Source organism: Manis pentadactyla, chromosome 4 (genome assembly GCF_030020395.1).
Source record: "Manis pentadactyla isolate mManPen7 chromosome 4, mManPen7.hap1, whole genome shotgun sequence".
Taxonomy (NCBI): domain Eukaryota; kingdom Metazoa; phylum Chordata; class Mammalia; order Pholidota; family Manidae; genus Manis; species Manis pentadactyla.
In genome coordinates, this window is record NC_080022.1 from 148,483,242 (window position 1) to 148,500,862 (window position 17,621).

General features: G+C 52.0%; 1 long non-coding RNA gene across 1 annotated transcript; it reads left to right on the forward strand.

Annotated features, from left to right (window-relative positions):
* The first annotated feature begins 9,062 nt into the window (after positions 1-9,062).
* LOC118914676 (uncharacterized) lies at positions 9,063-10,168 on the forward strand. Its single transcript, XR_005025715.2, has 3 exons — positions 9,063-9,140; positions 9,455-9,551; positions 10,064-10,168. It is a non-coding gene; the product is annotated as an uncharacterized LOC118914676 (long non-coding RNA).
* The last annotated feature ends 7,453 nt before the right edge of the window (positions 10,169-17,621 follow it).

A 17,621-nucleotide genomic window follows, 5' to 3' on the forward strand; every position in this document is an offset into this window, starting at 1 on the left:
TCGGGTCCCTGGGCTCAGTTCTGCCCATAAGCCACTGAGCAGGGCTGGGCCTCTTTTACTTGTGTGTCCCCATGCCGAATCCAGCGCCTGGACTTCAGCAGGCTCACAGTGAATACCCTATGGGATGCAGTGATTTTGGAAAGAAGATGACAGAAAGGAGGGACAGGGAAAGACTGGTAAGAGAGGGAGAGACTGACTAGGCAGGGTGGGGAGGTCTTAGCTGCTAGGGACGCAATACTTAGCTGGAGGGATAGGCCGGCCCAGCTGCAGCTGGCTGCTGGTGGGAAGGCTGGCATCTGGTCGGGGACTTATCTCTCAGGACAGGAGCCCTCTGGACTTCCTCCAGGACACAGGAACTCCCCCTGGACATTGCTTAAATGGGTGGTTGTGGGTATGTGTGAGAATGAAACTGCAGCTTTCTCCAGGGGAAAGAAAGACAAGTTGATGTGCATCCCAGGCTGCTCCTCTCAGAGATGCCGTCTCCTTCTCCTTGAGATGAGGATGTTGGGGGGTTGTGGGGGTGTGCTATGCTAGTTTCTTCTCCAGTCAGTCTCATGTAAACCGAGGCACAGAGGAGGGCAGGAACCTGGTCAAGATCACACAGCAAATTGACCCGTGTGTAAAAACGTGTAAATGCACTCTCTCACATGGTCTTGTATTATAATCACAGGGTTGTGGGAGGTAGGGAGGAGGGAGCTTATTCTTTCCATTTCATAGAGGAGAAAATGGTCACTTAGAGAAGGGATGCAGAGCCAGGTCAAAGGATGAGTCAGTGATGGAGCAGTGAGTTCAAGACCAGGATTCCAGCCTTTTCTGTGTGGGGGAGTGGCTGCCCCTGGGTCTGGAGTGGGACTTGTTCTAGGAGAACTCATAATCTTTTTGGAGTCAGGGCTTGGTGATGGGATGTGTGGGGGCTGAACCCCCAGGGCTCAGGCAGGGGCACCTCAGCTCACCAGAGGCTGGGTTGGCAAAAGGCCAGGTGCCCTGGCTGCTCTGGATTCAGAGGGGCAGGGGGCAGGAGACTTGAGAAGCAGCACTGGGTGGTGCTTCCGCATCCTGGATCTGCTTCTGGCAGTGCCCACCTGGATCCCAGCTGCTCTGGGCCTGTCTTGCCACCACACAGGGTCCACCCTGGATGCTGCCTAGAGAAGCTGCCTCTTGCCTACCCGTAGCCTCACGTTACAGATGGGAATCATTCCTCCGATGGCTTTGCGGCCCAGGGAAGCCAGGGGCCCTGAGCCCGCAGCCTGCCCCTGACCCTTCACTCTCCATTCTGGCTGCGTGTCTGTCCTGACAGGCCTGGGTGCAGAGGCTACCCGGCCAGGTGAGGGTGGTCTACTCTTCCATGGGGTCCAGTGCCTCCCAAACAAGGTGGGAGGAATGTAGGGGTGTAAGGACTAACATTTACTCAGCATGTGTGTGCCCACAGACATAATAAACCCTCAGAAAGACTATGAAGTAACTGTTATTGTTCCCATTGTACAGACCAGGAAACAGACTCAGCCAATAATTCACCTGGACAAAATCATAGAGCTTGTAGGTGGTGGGACCAGGACTCATTTACGGCCCTCAAGCACATCACTTCTTCCTCCCAGACCTCCCCACCCCCCACTGCATGCACAGAAGTGAGAGGAAGGTGCCCTGGGAACTCAGGGGAAGGTCTGAAAATTCAAATGGGGAACACCAGGGAAGGTTTCTCACGGGGAGGATTTGGAACCCTCTCTTGCTAAATGGGTAGTGACTTCTGTAGGTGGAAGAGCAAGTGAGAAGGGCTTCTCCAGCAGAGAGAGCAGCAGGAATAAAGGCTTGAATGCTTGTCTGGAAAGTTTGGGCTGGATCCTGTAGGCTTCATTCCCTTGGGTATGTGACTATTTGATTAAGATCTATCTCTCCTACCAATTGGTAAGCTCCACGAGGGCAGAGGGGACGTCTCTTATTTATGTTTTCCCCATTAAAGCTCTAAAACCTAGTGCACAGTGGACATACATTAGCTGCTCAGTAAGTATTGGTCGGTTGGATTCAATTGAACGAATAGCGTCTGTTTCCATTTGGTACAGCAGGACCCCTTGCTCTCCTTCTGCCTTCACTGGTCTCTGGCCTCCCCTGAGCTTTCCAACAGGGCCTCCTTTATAGGGGATTTCCCCGCTGGCTCTCAAGCAACTGGTGGAGCCTCACCAAGGCAGCCTTGAGGTTGAGTCCCACCCCAAGCCCTCCCAGCCCTGGCAGCTCTCCTGCAGCCCTGGCCTGGATTCTTGCTCCTCCTTGGCCCTCCCACGCCCACTGTCTGTGGGGCCCAAGACAACAGCACAAAGGGGGGCCCACGGCAACAGCACAAAGGGGGGCCCACATACTCCATGTCTGAATACCTAAATGTCATTGATATCAGACTGGCAAATGAAATATGTTTTATCTCCCTTTCTTGGCAAATATACCTTCATAATGACAAAATTGAAAAGAATATATAAAGTTACGCTATGTACCAAAACATTTAATTATTACTGTTCATGTCCTGTTGGTGGGCTGCTGATGTCTAGATGAGTAATAAAATAGACATGTAAAAGATGCCAGATGCAGAAGAGTAGATACTGCATATTCAATTTATGTGAAGTTCAAGGACAGGCAAAATGAATCTATGATAGAAATTAGAAAAAGAAAAAAAGAAATCAGAAATTCAGTTGCCTCTGGGAGGTGGGTTTAACTGAACAGGAGTACAAGGGACCTTTCTAGGGTGATGGAGTTGTCTTTTAGCTAGATCGGTATTGCTGGAGCAGGTGTCTGCACTGATGGAAACCCATCCAGCTCTGTACTTAAAAATAAGGGCATACTTGTCTAGCTTGGATTAACACATAGTCTACAGGCACACACCTGATCATCCACATTTGCTCTCTTACAACACTAAACTATGTTTTCTACCTTTATCTTGCATCTACCTACCACTTCAGCATTTTATTTAAAAAAATAATAATAATAAAGGGAGAAATGTGGGATTCACATATAAATCAAGTATAAAAATCAAACGAATATTCATATTTGAACTGACTGTTTAGAGTTCATAATGCATGAGCAAAACCGAAAGTTTCTGTGATGACTGCCCTTGTACTGTTCACCATGTAAGAACTTATTCACTATGTAAGAATTTGTTCACCATGTAAGAACTTGTTCATTATGCTTCAGAAGATTGGAGACTGATGAGAATTAGGCTGGGGGTGGATTAATGATTGTGCATTGAGCATTGACTCCCCTATTTTATTGTTGTTAACAACCATTTGATCAATAAATATGAGAGATGCCCTCTCAAAAAAAAAAAAAAATAAGGGCATTGCACTGTGTGTAAGCTATACCTCAAATACAACAACGAGAAACTTAACATCAGAGTCATGAGAAATTTAGAACAAATTGGTGTTAAAAATCACACAAAAATAGATGGGCATAATTCTTAAACTATCACATACTCCTTAAGATATTATTTTCTTGCGGTCCTGTCAGCAGAATTTTGTTATAATAGGGTTTTCACATAATCTGTATCCTGTTTATAGGGAGTATCTAAAGCGACCCTGTCCAGTAGAAATACTTGAGACACAGATGTGAGTCCGTATATTATTTTCGAGTTGCCACATTTTTAAAAAGTAAAAATAAACAGGTGAAATTCATTTTAATAATATATTTTATTCAATCCAAGATACCTAAAATGTTTTTTTAATGGGTAACCAATATAAAAAATTATTAATGACATATTTTATGTTCTGTTTTTCATATTAGGTCCCTGGAATTCAGTGTGCATTTTACACTTAGAGTGTATCTCAACTCAAAATGGTCACATTTCAAGTGCTCAATTGTCATCAAGTGGCTACTCTATAGGAATGATCAGCTAAAGGATTAAAAAACAAAATGCAATTTTATTCAAGGTATGCAAAATATATTTTCAGTAAGCATTTAAGTTCAATTGATAGTAACATTTTGAGAACTAACCTTTTTTCATAATTCTTTTTAAATAGTATTCTAAATGATCTATTAAAATTAAAGGTGTAATTCATATTATAATTAATGCATATAAAAATTTAAATCAAAATTATTTAAATAAAGCTGAAATTTTATTTTAATTTTTTCAGAAAAGATATTTAAATATTATTAAATATTTTTATAAAAAATAAAACTGTTCATAACTCTAGCATTCAATGTCTAATTTTTTGTTACTGTAATGAATCAGTATCATACTGTTTACATCTAGACGTACATATATGCCATATGATTAATAAGCATTGTTTAATGTAGCAAAATATTCCTTAGCTGTCAGTCAACTGTAGCCAATACTATGGATAATAACTTGATAATTATGAGTACTTCCAGACCCATCAATTGGAACAGTCAGACAGCTAGAAAAGGACACTTGGCATTACTTGGAAGCTATACTTTGTTTTTCAAGAGTCTATTACATTCATACTATCTAAGAGCAAGGACTTGAAAAAGATCATTAATTCATCTTCTTTCTTACCCAGGGGCTTCTGCTCCTCGTATGCGGTCCACGTTCTCCATTCCATCAGGTGGAGCCTGAGGTCAGCAGAAGCAACCCAGGAAACTTCTCGGCATTCTGACTCTGTTGTCTTTTTTTTTGCAAACCTACAGCCAAAGATATGAAGACCTATTTCCTGGGGCCTGAATGGTGTTAATCATGAGAGGAGATGTTTAGGCTTACGGGTTATACCGTGCCAGGGCCGAGCATAATAACCTTGGCTGACAAGTGGTGCTCATGTCTTCTTTAAAGTGTGTATATGTGTGTGTGTGTGTGTGTGTGCATGATATTTGAATTCCAGCAGACAGCTGCCTGGTTTTGTACATAAAATTGCTTAGTGGCACATTACCCCCATTTGCTCAGGTATTTTCTGTGGCAGCTTTTGAGCTGTAAGAGCAGAGTAGTTTCAGCAGAGACAGCCCATGTAGCCTGCAAGCCTGAACTATTGCTATCCAGGGCTTGAAGAAAATGTGGCCACCAAGCACAGGGTTTTGCCTGGGTCTGAGTGGTTCTCCTCTTTGGGGCCCCTTGTGCTGAGACCTCACATACAGTGGGGATTTAGTCCAGACTTCCGCAGTAGTTTCAAGACCCTTAAAAAGAAGGAGATCTAGGAGCCTAGGAAGGTTTCTGAACTCAGGTTCTCCAAGTTCAATTCAGAGGGGTTTGGGTGTTTTCTGCAGTGAGTTTACTGTCCCCATGGCATTTAGGATAATATTTTCTCACTGTGAGGGCAAAGTAGGCAAGTGGTGAGGCTGACCAAGGGATCGGCCCTCTTCCCTTCCCCCATCCTTTGTAAGAATAGCCATGAAGCAATTTCCCACAACCTTCCATTCTCTTGCCAAGGAACAGCTGGCACTAAGCTCTCTCTTCTGACCCCAGTGTCCTGGACACTGGTGGTAATGGCCAAGGGAGCTTGGCCAGCTGAGCCCCCTTCTGCTGGGGAGGCCTGACTCAGCTCCAGAGGGAGTGCTGGTGTGGCCAGGTAAGTAATAAAGGGCATAGTGCTGGGGTGGGGACGGCTCACCCCTATTTTGGCAATGGCCACAGCAGCATCTCGTTTGATTTGCACCTGTCTCCTTTCCTATGTGTGTGGTTCTTGCTCAGCCCCTTTGGGCCTGCATGGCACTGGGCACATGGTGGACCCAGAGTCGGCAGATGTGGTCAGCCATCTTGGCATGCGCTCTATACCGGGCACAGTAGGGGTTACAAAGATGAATCCAAAGGGTTGTGCCCTTAAGTAGCGCACTGCCCAGGGGGAGGGACAGAGAGGCTCGCAGCTCCAGCCCTCACCCTGAGCACAGAAGCCTCAAGGAAGCACTCGCAGGAGGCAGGACTCCGTGATTCAGCCTGGAGGGATCGAAGGCTTCAGCAAAGAGGGGACAAATTGAACTACTCATTGAACGAAAGTGTGAACAATGAGGTGCTGGGGCCTAATGCTGGGGCTGTGAACTTTAAAAATGTGGGAAGGGATTGCTTCTGAAGTTTTAAATTGAATCCATTTAAAACATCCCTGGGCTGCAAGTGGGACAGGAGGAGAGGGCTACAGGGAGGGGCCGCGCAGAGCCTGGACTGCTGTGGGCGGGAGGCCGAGGCCAAGGCCAAGGAGATGAGCTCTCAGCCTCCTGTGCAAGCACCCACCCCCTAGCCCCCCAGTTGTCGCTGCTGGTGAGAGAGAGATGAGCTGTCTCAGCTCGAGGACAGATCCCTTTTAATTTTGCTCTTCAGAGGAAGGGATGGGATCGGGCCAGTGCTGGAGTGAGAGATGAGCCCAGCGAGCAATGGCCATGCTGGGTCTACTAACAGCCCCAGTGAGGGGCGAGGGGAGAAACGCCCCCTCTCCTTGCCTTTTCTGGGGTTTGCTGCCAGGGTTCAGGAGGGACTGCTCCCTCCCAGCCTCTGCCTAGGTATGCAGAAGCAGCATCTCAGAGTGCTAAAGCTGAAGTGTCCTTAGGGCCAGTCTTACGGGGCTTCAGATGTGGTCTCTGTGGGATTTGAAGGGGGACCTCCTCCTGGATTCTGCCCTCTTGCCTAACAGATGGGGAGGGGCAGGGCCTCTGTCCAATGTCACGTGCAGGTGTGTGGATCTGGGGGCTGGACTGGGCCGTGATGGTCTTCATCTCAGCACTGAGGCTGCAGAGACCGCGGGGAGGCCCTTCAGAGAGGGGCCCTGGGCGAGAGCACTCGGGTGTCCTGAGCCTCCCTCGCATATGCTTCCTCCTTATAAACCAGGGGGGCTGACAGGCTGGGGATAAGATCTGGGGGTGAGACCAGGGGGTTCAAGCAAAATCTGCTGTGTGTAGCCATGTGGATGAGCTGCTCTCCCTGCTTCCCATGGGGAGGGGTTCTGGTGCTCAGGAGGCAGCCTGAGAGCACCCACAAGGAGCCCTCGCCTGGGGCAGCAGAGGCCTTTATTTGCACCTCACAAAGGACACCTGCGCAGGGCAGGGGAAGGGAGTAGGGCAGCCCCACTGAGGGCGGTAGGTTCAGACACAGAGGCCAAAGGCAGCAGTGGGGGAATCTGGGCAGAGAGGCCAGGGGGCAGAGTATTTAGTGGCCCTGGTGAGAACTTGGGGGTGGGAGGACAGAGGGAAGGGGCATTGGAGTTGGTCCTGTCCCTGCTGGTGACAAAGGAGCCAGAGGGGCCTCACGCTGTCCTGGGAGCTTTGGAATGTGGATGGGGATTGCTTCTGGAAGCTCAGAATAAATCAGCCCTAGTCCCTGCTTTGACTTCATGTCACTCTGGGCAAGACTTAGCTCTGTGCTGGCCTCGGTTTTCCCATCTGTTACCTGGGGAATGATAATAGAAACAACCCTTCTAGCAAATAAGCCTTGAAGAGGTGGAGTACAAGGGGCTCCAGGGGTGGGGTGGGTGTGAAAACACTTTGATGCTTGTAGAGAGCAGATGTAGAGCTGGTGGACAAGGACTTGAGGAAGTTTGTGTAGGGAGGCGTGATGGGGGCGAGAGGGGCAAAGGCTTTGGGGGGCCAGGAAACCCCACTCCAGGTGTCCCCTTCCTGGAGGCCAATGTGCTCGCCAAGAACATCTGGCTGAGCCGGGCTGCAGGTGGCCTCTGACCTCAGAGGGAAATGGTGGGCTTGGATGTCACGCGTGTTCTGGCCTAGTTCTGACTGCCCTGGACTGCAGCTAACTCCTTACAGGGGAAGCTGGGGGGAATGAAGTTCAAAAATGATACGGCTGTAGGGGTGGAAGTGAGATAAAAATTCAACTACCTAAAGTGGCATTCAATTGTAAAGACACCTACCGAGAGCACTGGGAGAAAAAGCTAGGGGGATCTGGGAAGGCTCCTTGGAGGAGGTGCCTTGTGGTAGGATTCCCCAGAGTGACATGGAGAAAGGACAATGCAGGGGATGACATGGCCAAGGCAGGGCTTCAGGAACATGGCAAGCCCGGCCATTTGTCTCCCAGATCCATCTCGGAGGTGAGAATGACTACGAGGTAGACTCTCGGCCCATCTGACTCCCTAACTTTTGGTTCTTGAAAGTGTGTGTGACTGCACTGAGGGCACCACCCAATGGGTCCACACCCAAGAGTCCTCCCAGTCGTGGGCAGCCAAGGAAACAGATCCTGGTGCTTCCCTCAGCCTCCCAGCCCTGCGGGAAGCCTGCTGCACTGGGCTCCCAGCCAGGCTGTTCTCCGCGAGGCTCGCCTGTTTACCACTTCGCTGCAGAGCAGATGCATGACACGGAGGCCACATTTTTCTCCCCCAGCAGCAGGAAAATGAATCTCACCAAGTGTTGCCGACACCATCCTACCAGGTTCACATCCATCACCAACCAGGGCCGCTGGCAGCGCACAGGCCCATCCTTCAGCCCTACTCTAGGGCCTGGGGGAGAGAGTGAGACAAGAACATTTCAGGACCTCTACTTTCCTGTGCGGCTCCTACTCTGCCCCCACATCCACCCCGCCCCCCAACCCTGGGCAGCCCCTGCCCCGCCTCCCAGCCTGGGCCCTGATGGTACTCAGAAGCAGACACTCCCAAGACAGAGACAGATGGGGCTGCGGTCAGGGAGAGGCGGTGAGAACGCGTTGATTCAAACCTGATGATCTGACACAAATTTCCAGCATGACGAAGGGTGGTCGTCGCTTGCCCAAAATGCCCAACCTCCAGTCAGCCCGGGAGAGAGGTGGCTGGGAAGTGCAACAGTGGTCAAGAGACTTGGGTTTGAATCCCAGCTCCTTCTGGATTTGAATCAGTGAAACTCTAGAACTTGGGGCAAATCATTCCGTGACTCTGGGTCTTGTTTTCTTCCCAAATTGGAATGGATTCCTTCTAGTGCTGGTGATGGGTGACATGCTGGGAATTTAAAGATATGGTACTAATGGTCCTCCATTTACTGAGCACTTAACCAAGTGCCTTAGGCTGTATGGAAAAGATCATTGACCTTCACAAGAACCTTGGGAAGAGGCCAGCATCAGCTCCATTTTACAGATTGGGTAACTGAGATACAGATTTGAAGGGACTTATAAGAAGTAAATGGCAGAACCAGAATTCAAATCCAGCCCCGCTGACTCCAAGTCCTTTTTCCTTACTAGATGATGTGACTGTCCTAGGGCACAGAGTCTCTTGGGGGCCTGGACCTTAGGGAAGCTCTTCCATTCCTAGACTCAGGTAATGCCTAGCGTAGCTCTGGGTCTCTTCAGAGCCCCATCCTCCCTGGTCCCCCTGCATCACAGCCGTCTTTCTAAAACCTAACCCTCTCAGGTCACCCCGCGTCAGCTTCCGCTGAGGCACACCGGCCTCAGGATCTAGGCCAGACACCTGCTCCGCCTCGCCTGCCCTCCCTGTTTGCTCAGTGAGCTCCGGTGGGGTTGGGGGGAGCCCTTTGAGTCTCCAGAATCCCCAGGCCTTCTCTTGCTCCTGCGCCTTTGCTGGAGGCCGGGTTCCCTCCCTTGCCGAGGTGAATTCTCCTTATCTATTTCCAGGAGAAAATTTTGACCTTCCTAATGCCTTTTCTGTTTGGGCATTGGACTTCATTCTTTCTCGCACCCCCGGCCATGGGGAAGCCATCTGTGTGAGAAGGTAAGAGCCTCTTTTTACAGGAGACTGAGCAATGGAGGGTAGGGGTGCTTCTAATCTGGTCTCTGAGTGCAGCTCCCACCATGCCTGCCTGGTGGTTGTGAGTTGTGGGAGAGGGTCAGGAAATACAGGAGTCATCTCCCGCGTCAGCTGGGGACCAGCTGGGGCTGCCTCCCAGCTCTGTGGCCTCTGTCGCTGCACATTTCATCCCCTTCCAGCACAGGGACCCCGAGCACAGAGGAGCCCAGATGGAATCCTGCCGCAGTTCACACCCCTTTAGTCTGGGAATGCATTGCCGGCTAGTTGTGGGCAAGTTGGGGCTGGAAATTTTGTTTCTTTTATTTTGGTTGTGACTTCCACTCACTGACTGTTGGAATGAGCCCCCTTCTGGCGTGAACTGGGGAGGGGTCTCTGCTGGGACCCTGAGGAGGGAAGAAGGAGGGATGAGCAGGGCCTGGAGGGATGATTTAAACTCTTTCCCACACCCTTCCTCAAGTTCTTACCTGCCATTTCAGAAGGCTGTGGGCTCCCTGAAGCCCTCCCTCAAACCTCCAGCTAAGAAGCCCTACTCTCAGTCTCCAATTCAGACTGCACACCTGGCCTGCCTCCCCTGAGCCGTGCCCTCCCTTCCTGCCGTTCTCCACTATGAGTCCCCCACCCTGCATGCCCCACCCCTGCCCTGGCTGACCCCATTAAGATCCTCGGCCCTTCTGGTGTTGGGCCCTGCTCACTTGGGAGTGTCCTCACCTGCCTCCCCTGTACAGGCCACCCCAGGGTGAAGCTGCCTCTGTATGAAGCCGGGAGGCTGGACTGGAGGCTGTGAGGCCCCAAAACCTGCTGTTTTGGGTTCCCTTTCTGCCCTGTGAGGTGGACCCTGATGGTGCACACCAGGCACAGGAAAGCTCATGGGACCTTCTGCCTCCCTCTGTCTCAGTGGGAGGAAGCAGGGGCCCTGCACCTGCTCATGCCACAGCCAACCCAGGGTGGGCCTCATTCGTCTAACGTCCTCATGTAACCCCTCCTGTGGGTCTGGCCCTGCTCTAGTTGGGGGGATCTGGTGTGAATACAACACTGTCCCTGCCCTCATGGAGCCCTCCCTCTGGTGTGGTGACAGACAGGACACTGGCAGAATACAGGGTCTGGTGGTGGTGGTGCTGTGAAGAATACTGAAGCCATCTAAAGGGAGACAGGGTGGCCACAGTTGCTATTTTGGGTAGAGGAGTCAAGGAAGGCCCCTCTGAGGAGGTGACAGCTAAGCAGAAGCCACTGACTTCCCACTGGGCCTGAGGTGCTGGAACAGCAACTCTAGGTGAGTTTTCACAGAACCAATGCCAGGGTTGTCTGGGTCTGAGGGGGGCAAGCAGAACACAGCTTGCTGGATCTGCCTTGGGATCTGGGGACCTGGGCCCAAGTCTGTACATCTCGTTGGACATACGGGTGGTTACCTCCAAGCCCGGAGGCCTCAGCCCAGCCAGGAGGCTCATGCCAAGAGAGCATCTGTGGATGAGGCTAGGCAAGGGAGACGCTGGAGGACCTGGAGTGTCCCAGTGTTCGCTGGGCAGCTTCTCCTTCCTCCCCCGACTCTCGCCCTGACTGCCCCAGCTGCAAAAACTCATTGCCCAAGAAGGCCCAGGCCGATGTGCCCAAACCACTCCTCTCCTAGGGCACAGTCTCATCAGCGGGACTGATGGTCAGGCCTTGGAAGGGGACGGGAATGGGAGGAAGGAGCGGGGAGTGGTGGCAGCTGGCCAGCCAGCTCTGTCCTCACCGGCCCGTGAACGTAACCCAGAGCAAGGCTGGCATGAGAGAAGCCCCCTGCTGTTGGGCTGGGCCTGATCTCCACCCTGCAGGTAGACATCTATACCTGGCTGGATGCTGGTGGCCCACAGCGGGCCTGTGAGCCCTGGACCAGGTGGAGGAGTGGGGGCAGGGCTCTGAATGGCCTGGCAGCCCCCTTCTTGGTCTGCCTTAGCTGAGGGCCTGCTCCTGGGAGCTGAGTGGCCCTGGCCTCAGCACCAGGGCCCTGTCCTCTTGCAGCATTCCTGTCCCCTATGATGTCACCTAGACAAAGACCAGTTTCCTGCACACCTCCCCTCCCAGCACACAAAAAAATAATTCAGCTCAGGCCTCCTAATTTTAGAATGGCTCCAAGGAACATCAGTAGAGGGTCTGTCTTGGAAAATGTTTTAAACATAGATATCATGACACCAGCTTGGATTCAGATCTCTTTTTGGTTGTCCAACTACTTGCTTGAACCCCTCTTGCCCCAAATTAGCAAAACACCAATATATTTCTTTTAGAGACTACTAGCCTTGCCTCAGAATTGTTGTAGTATCCCAGAAGGCTGACTCAGAATAGAGGGAAGTCCCATAGCTGAACACCAGGCCAAAAAGGAGAACCTGGAGTATCAGATGGAGAATCAGCCCAGCTCTCCACGTCCTATCACTTAAGAAAATTCATCTTTCCTTGGAAAATGACAAAATAATAGCTAGCATTTGCTAAGGTGAGCTATGCCCTGGACATTTTCTGTTATTCACATGCAATAACTCATTTTGCCCTCCCAAGAACCTGACGAAGTGGGTGCTATTTTATTCCCATTTCATAGGGAACTGAGCTCAGGGAGAAATCAATTCCACTGCCTTCCACAGTGAGGCCAAATTAGCTAGAGTGATCCCCCAAGTCCCCTGGGGTGTCCTTTCCTTCCAGCCATACTCAGCTGGGGCTCTCAGATCCATCCGTAGGAGAGGTTTTAATAACCTCTCCAGGATCTCTGTCCCTTTCCTCCCAGAAGTCTTCTTGGCTTCCAAGCAAAGAATGGCAGCCCAGAGAACCAGGTCACATCCCCTGGATGAGGCCTGGCCCCAGGTTCTGTCTCACTCGGCACCAGTCCAAAATAAATCATTTCATTAAAGTTAATAACATAGTCCCTTTAACAGCAAAGTGTTTCCAAATAGAGGGCCCTCCAGTCTGCTTTAATGAACAGATAAGAATCTTTGTAATTAACTCAGTGATGGCTTGCATGTAAATGGGTATTCTGAGTGCTGTGAGACTGTTTATTGTTTTAGGTGTGGGGTAAATATGCTCCTGACCATTCCTCCCTCCAGCAGGCTCCTATCCAATCAACCACCCCTGAAGGTTATTTATGCAGTCGGGCAGCAGCCCCCTCTGTAGAGACCCCAGTGGGTAGGCTAGAGTGTGCGCATGCATACATGTGTGCACTTGAGAGTTTTTGTGAGTGTGCATGTGTGTGTGCAGGAGGCGCCTCCATTCATGCATGCCTGTGAGGTTGGGCACCCACCAGAGCGACTTCTTTTGACAAAGGCAGTACTTTAACCACTGGGTACATTTGGTGATTTGTTTTGTTGTGTCTGTTCCTGGAGTGGCATTTCCTGGGGTGGAGGGTCATCTCGTGGCTCTGGCATCTCTGGAGATTTCCTCAAAAAGCTGCAGCTGCTGGAATGCGCTTTGCTCCCCTTCTCCCCTGGCTCCCCTTCCTGGGGCATGTGGTCCCTGCCAGAGGGCTAACCACAGGCCAGCTCCTCTCCCCAGGGCCTGCCCCTTCCCTTGATAGACAGCCATCCCACAGCAGGTCTGGAATCTGGAACTGTGCCTGGAGTGGGAGGGGAACAGACTGCAGACGGAGGACCCACAGGCAAGTGTGTGTAAAGGAGGAGGCTGGAACAGTGACCTGGCTCCCCTAAGCCTTGATGAACTGGATCCCACCAGGGGAGGGGTGGGCTCCAGTGGCTGCAGGGGTGGGCTCCAGTGGCTGCGTCTTGGAGGGGTGGAGTGTATGTGGAGGTAGAGGTGAGGAGTAAATGATAAGAAGGGGAAGAGGGGGCTGTTAAGCAAGAAGGACGCTTCACTCGCCATCTCTCTCCGCCAGCAGCTCTCCACCCTCTCTGCTCCCTGCAGGCCTGGGGTGTAGTCTGCAGGTGGAGTCCACTCTCAGGGCAGGCGCTGGGCCCAGAGGTCCTGGGCAGGGAGCTGCTCGCTTTCCCTTTGCTCCCTGTCAACTCTCCTCTCAGGCAGGGCCACCTGGTGGGAAGCTGCAGGGAGCAGCCCAGTGACCCTGACTGTGAGTGTCAGGGGGCCTGGTGTTATTTTCAGCAGAGAAGAAAGTCATTCTAGAATTTCAGGGCGTCAGAAAGAAAGGGCACTTCCAGCTCCACAGTGGGGCTCAGTGGGCAGCCTAAGGTCACACAGGAAGGCTGCAGCGGAGCCGGGGCTCAGGCCCTGCTGGCCTCACTCTTCATGGGGCCCATTCTGCCCTCCAGCGGACCAAGCTATCAGAAGGGGGTTGTCAGAATCCCTGTGCTTGAATTCACACTGCACGCATGGGGGCACAGAGGGTCCGTCTGGGGGGACCCTCAGACAACATCTAGGCCAGATCCTTGTCACACAGAGGAAGGCCAGAGACTCATGCCAGGCCACACTGCAAGTGGGGGTGCCCCTGGGACTGGAAGCCAAGCCCCTCAGCCCCAATCCAGGCCCCCTTGCCGTGCTGCAGGCCCCTCTTCCTCCCTGAGAGGTTAGAAGGGTTGAGTCCCTCTCCCGTCTCTCCCACCTGCTCCATAGCAGTGCCTCCCCCACAGCCCAGGGCTTCTCCATGGTCCCCTGAGGAGGGTCACTTCCTCCCCTGCCCACACCCGCTGGGTTTGGCCAGGCCTCTGCAGGGCTCCATCCCTCACAGGGACAAATCCATCCTATCTCCTAACCCTCAAGGGTTTGTTTTTGACTTCCCAGCCATGCTCTAGACCCTTCCTAATGGTTCTCCTCAACCCCACCTGCCACCCTGTCCGTGCTGGGTTTCCGGATCAACTGGCTTGCTCCTCCATTTACTTTATTCTACCTGCTCTGTGGGCCAAGTGCATGCGTAGATTACTTTGCACTTATTTGGACCTGTTTGTGTGCACGATGTTTCTCCAGGGTGTGCCGAGGCCCCCTCAGCAGACTAGGGTTTGTTAGGGGCAGGTAGCTTGCTCCCCTCAGCCAGGGAGCTGCTGGAGGACAGGTCTGCGCCTCTGCTGTAAGGCTAGGGGTGCCCGTGGAATAGAATCTGGGTCTCTTCCATCAGACTAGGAGCTCCCTGTGGGCAGGGGATCGGCAGCTTGAACTTCCAAGTCCTTCGCCCCGGACTTGCTGTCTCTCTGGCCGCCCAGGGAGAGCTCCCACTGACATACCACTCCTGCCCCCTCACTGTGCTCCTCCCCGCACACGGAGTGGCAAGTCCCGAGCCCAGGGCACCTGCCTGTGGCGGCAGCATGTACAGGTGGCAGAGCTGGCAAAGCTTTGCAGACAGCAGCGGGCTCCTGAAGCCTGGTACCACCCCCCCCAGCAGCTCTAACAGGGTGGAGGGTGGGGGGTGTGAACTGGCAGGGCTGGGTGGTGCCCAGGGCTTCACACTTTAAGTCTCGAGAACCATCAAGACTGAAGGCACTAGAGGGACAGTCTGGCCCTGGATTCCAACGGAGGGTCCTGGCTTGTTCTAGGTACAGGCAGTGCCAGGCTCACGGCCACGCGGCAGAGGACACCCACCAAGCCCCTGGACTCCCAGCTGGCTGCTCGTGCCACTCCTCCAGGTCCCCCTGAGGAGTGTAGTATGGGCAGTGAGAGGACATGGAACCAGGAGCCACTGCAACTTGAGTTTGAATCCTGCCTCTGCTGTTGAGTTGCTGTGGGGCATGAGACAAATTATATAACTTGTCTGAGCCCCAACTTTGTTATCTGTAGAATAGATACAATAGTAGCACCTACCTTATGTGGTTATTGTGAAGAGTCCATGAATGATGGCTATAAAGTAGTTAGCACATAGTGAGCTCTTAATATTAGCAATTGTTACTTAATACTCTTACTTCCCCTGTGCTTGGCACTCTGTCACATTTTTGGCAAGGATGCAACTGACATTCACCAAGCTACTGTGGTAGGGGTGGGCATGTAGTGGATGGCCTCAGCTTTCCAGTTTCTCTTGCTTAGGCCCCAGAGGCTGAAGGGAGAGGGTAGGTGCACGCTCACCCCCATCTTCCTCTGCTGGGCATCTGTGCATGCGCAGCGAGTTGTCCTTACAAGCCCAGCTCAGCACCTTGCTCAGCAGAGCCCTGCTGCCTCTCTGCTTGCAGAGGGCCGGGTGGTGGTTGTGACAGTCAGCTGGGGGTGGAGTTCCCAGTAGAGGAGGGGCTGGTCCCTCTAGCAATGGCAGAGAGGCCATAGTGTTCATGATATTCCATCTGCCCCTGCACACCGTCCATGATCTATGCCTTCAACAGGGGTCTCACAGCCTGTCCCCATCACTGAGCACATCAAACCTTTAGAGACCATTCTCCATCCCTCTCACCTCCAAATCTCTCCAACCTCATCCCCTTTGATGTCCAATGTTGCTTCAGGATGCAGCAAAAAGAGGGTAGATTTGTAGCTGCCCCCCAGGTCACTTCTAAGCCAGAGACCAAGGGCAAGTTACTTGCCTTCTCAGTGTTCCTGTCTCTTCATCTATAGAATGGGAGTAATATTTCTTATCTGTCTAGATTCTTGTTATCAATAAAGGTGTTTAAAACAGTGGGGCCTCTTCAGGGAAGTCAGTGGACACCACCTACTAGTGGTGTTTCCATGCTTGTACAAATGGGGAAGCAAGGGCCCAGAGCTGGTGATGTACTGGCTGAAGATCACACAGCAAATGCATTGTCAGACCCCAGAAGTCTCTGCCAACTTCTGAGGAAGGTTCATCCATCCAAGGATTTTCCTTTCTCTGGGCTATTTGTTTTATTTTCCACTTTCTCTATTTTACTCCGAGACCTCTCCCTCTCATTCTGAAGACTTCCTTTAAGGGAAGCACAGTGCCTGGCACATAGTACATAGCACATTGTCAATATTAGTTGAAGACAGGCATGGAGGTGCATCCAGGGCTGGTGTGGAGAGGGGAGCTGGTGGTGTGGGGGAGGGGCAGGGAGCTGAGCGCTGGGGTGGGGACAGATTCCAGGTGGTGTCTCTGCCTCTCTGGCTCTGCTGTCACTGGCTCTGGCTGAGAAATCTCATTTTGCTAGCAAGCTGATTCATGGGCCTGGTTCCATGGAGTTCCCTGAGCAGCTCTCTGTCAATAACTATTCTTTACAAGGTCCCTCGATCCATTTCCAGGGTTGAAGACAAATTTTTAAAGAGGAGTTCAGTGCCAGGGCCATTCCAGAAGGGCTGTTAACTTAATGTCCCGCCTCGTTCCCTCTGTACCTGCTCCCTCTTGAACGCATGGGGGTCAGGCTTGCAGTTCTAGCAATTGCCTCTGAGTTCTCCCATTTGGACTGGGGATGAAGAATGAAGAGAAAGGGACACAAATTACAGGGCAGGGCTCTGGCTCTGTTACTAGGTTTGCTGTGTGTTTTGGCCAATGGCTCCCCTTCTCTGGGTCCTAGTTTCCCTGCTTGTGATGGCACGGCGGCTGACAAGCACCATTACCGATAGCTTCCCCCTCCTTTCCTGGAGGGGCCTGGTCTCTGAGGTCTTCTTGGGAAGGAGGTTGGTCTCAGGGTCAAGCAGTGGCTCATGTCTCCTGCCCCTCATCCCATGTGGGATAATGCAGCTGGTAGATTCTGCAGGTGACTGCCGGCGTATCCACCCAGCTCCCTGTTCCCTCTGGCCTGGCCCTCATGCTTTCTGCTCCAGCGTCCTTCTAACTGCTCCTCTTGTCCCTCTGATCCTTCCTTTCTTTACCCAGTGAGAGGAAATGATCTGAACCTCAAGTTTGAGCCTGACTCCCAAATCCATGCTGACCCCACCACCCTCCCCCTGGCCTGCACACCTTTGCATATATATTTTTTGTGTTTCCCTTATTACCAGGGACTCATATTCTGGGTGTAGAGAAAGCATGTGCAGAGACATAGTAGCAAAAGAAAGCATGAGGCATTGGGTATGCAGCCTCAGGGCCTTTCTGCTCACTAGCCTCCCTTCCTGGAATGCCCCTGGCCCTGTCCTCAGCTGACTCAGTTCAAGTATGTCTCCCCTCCTCTTCTGTGCCCCACCAGCCCAGGGTAAAACTATCACAGAGAGCATCAATCATCCCAGATGACCTTGGCCAGCTGGCTTGTC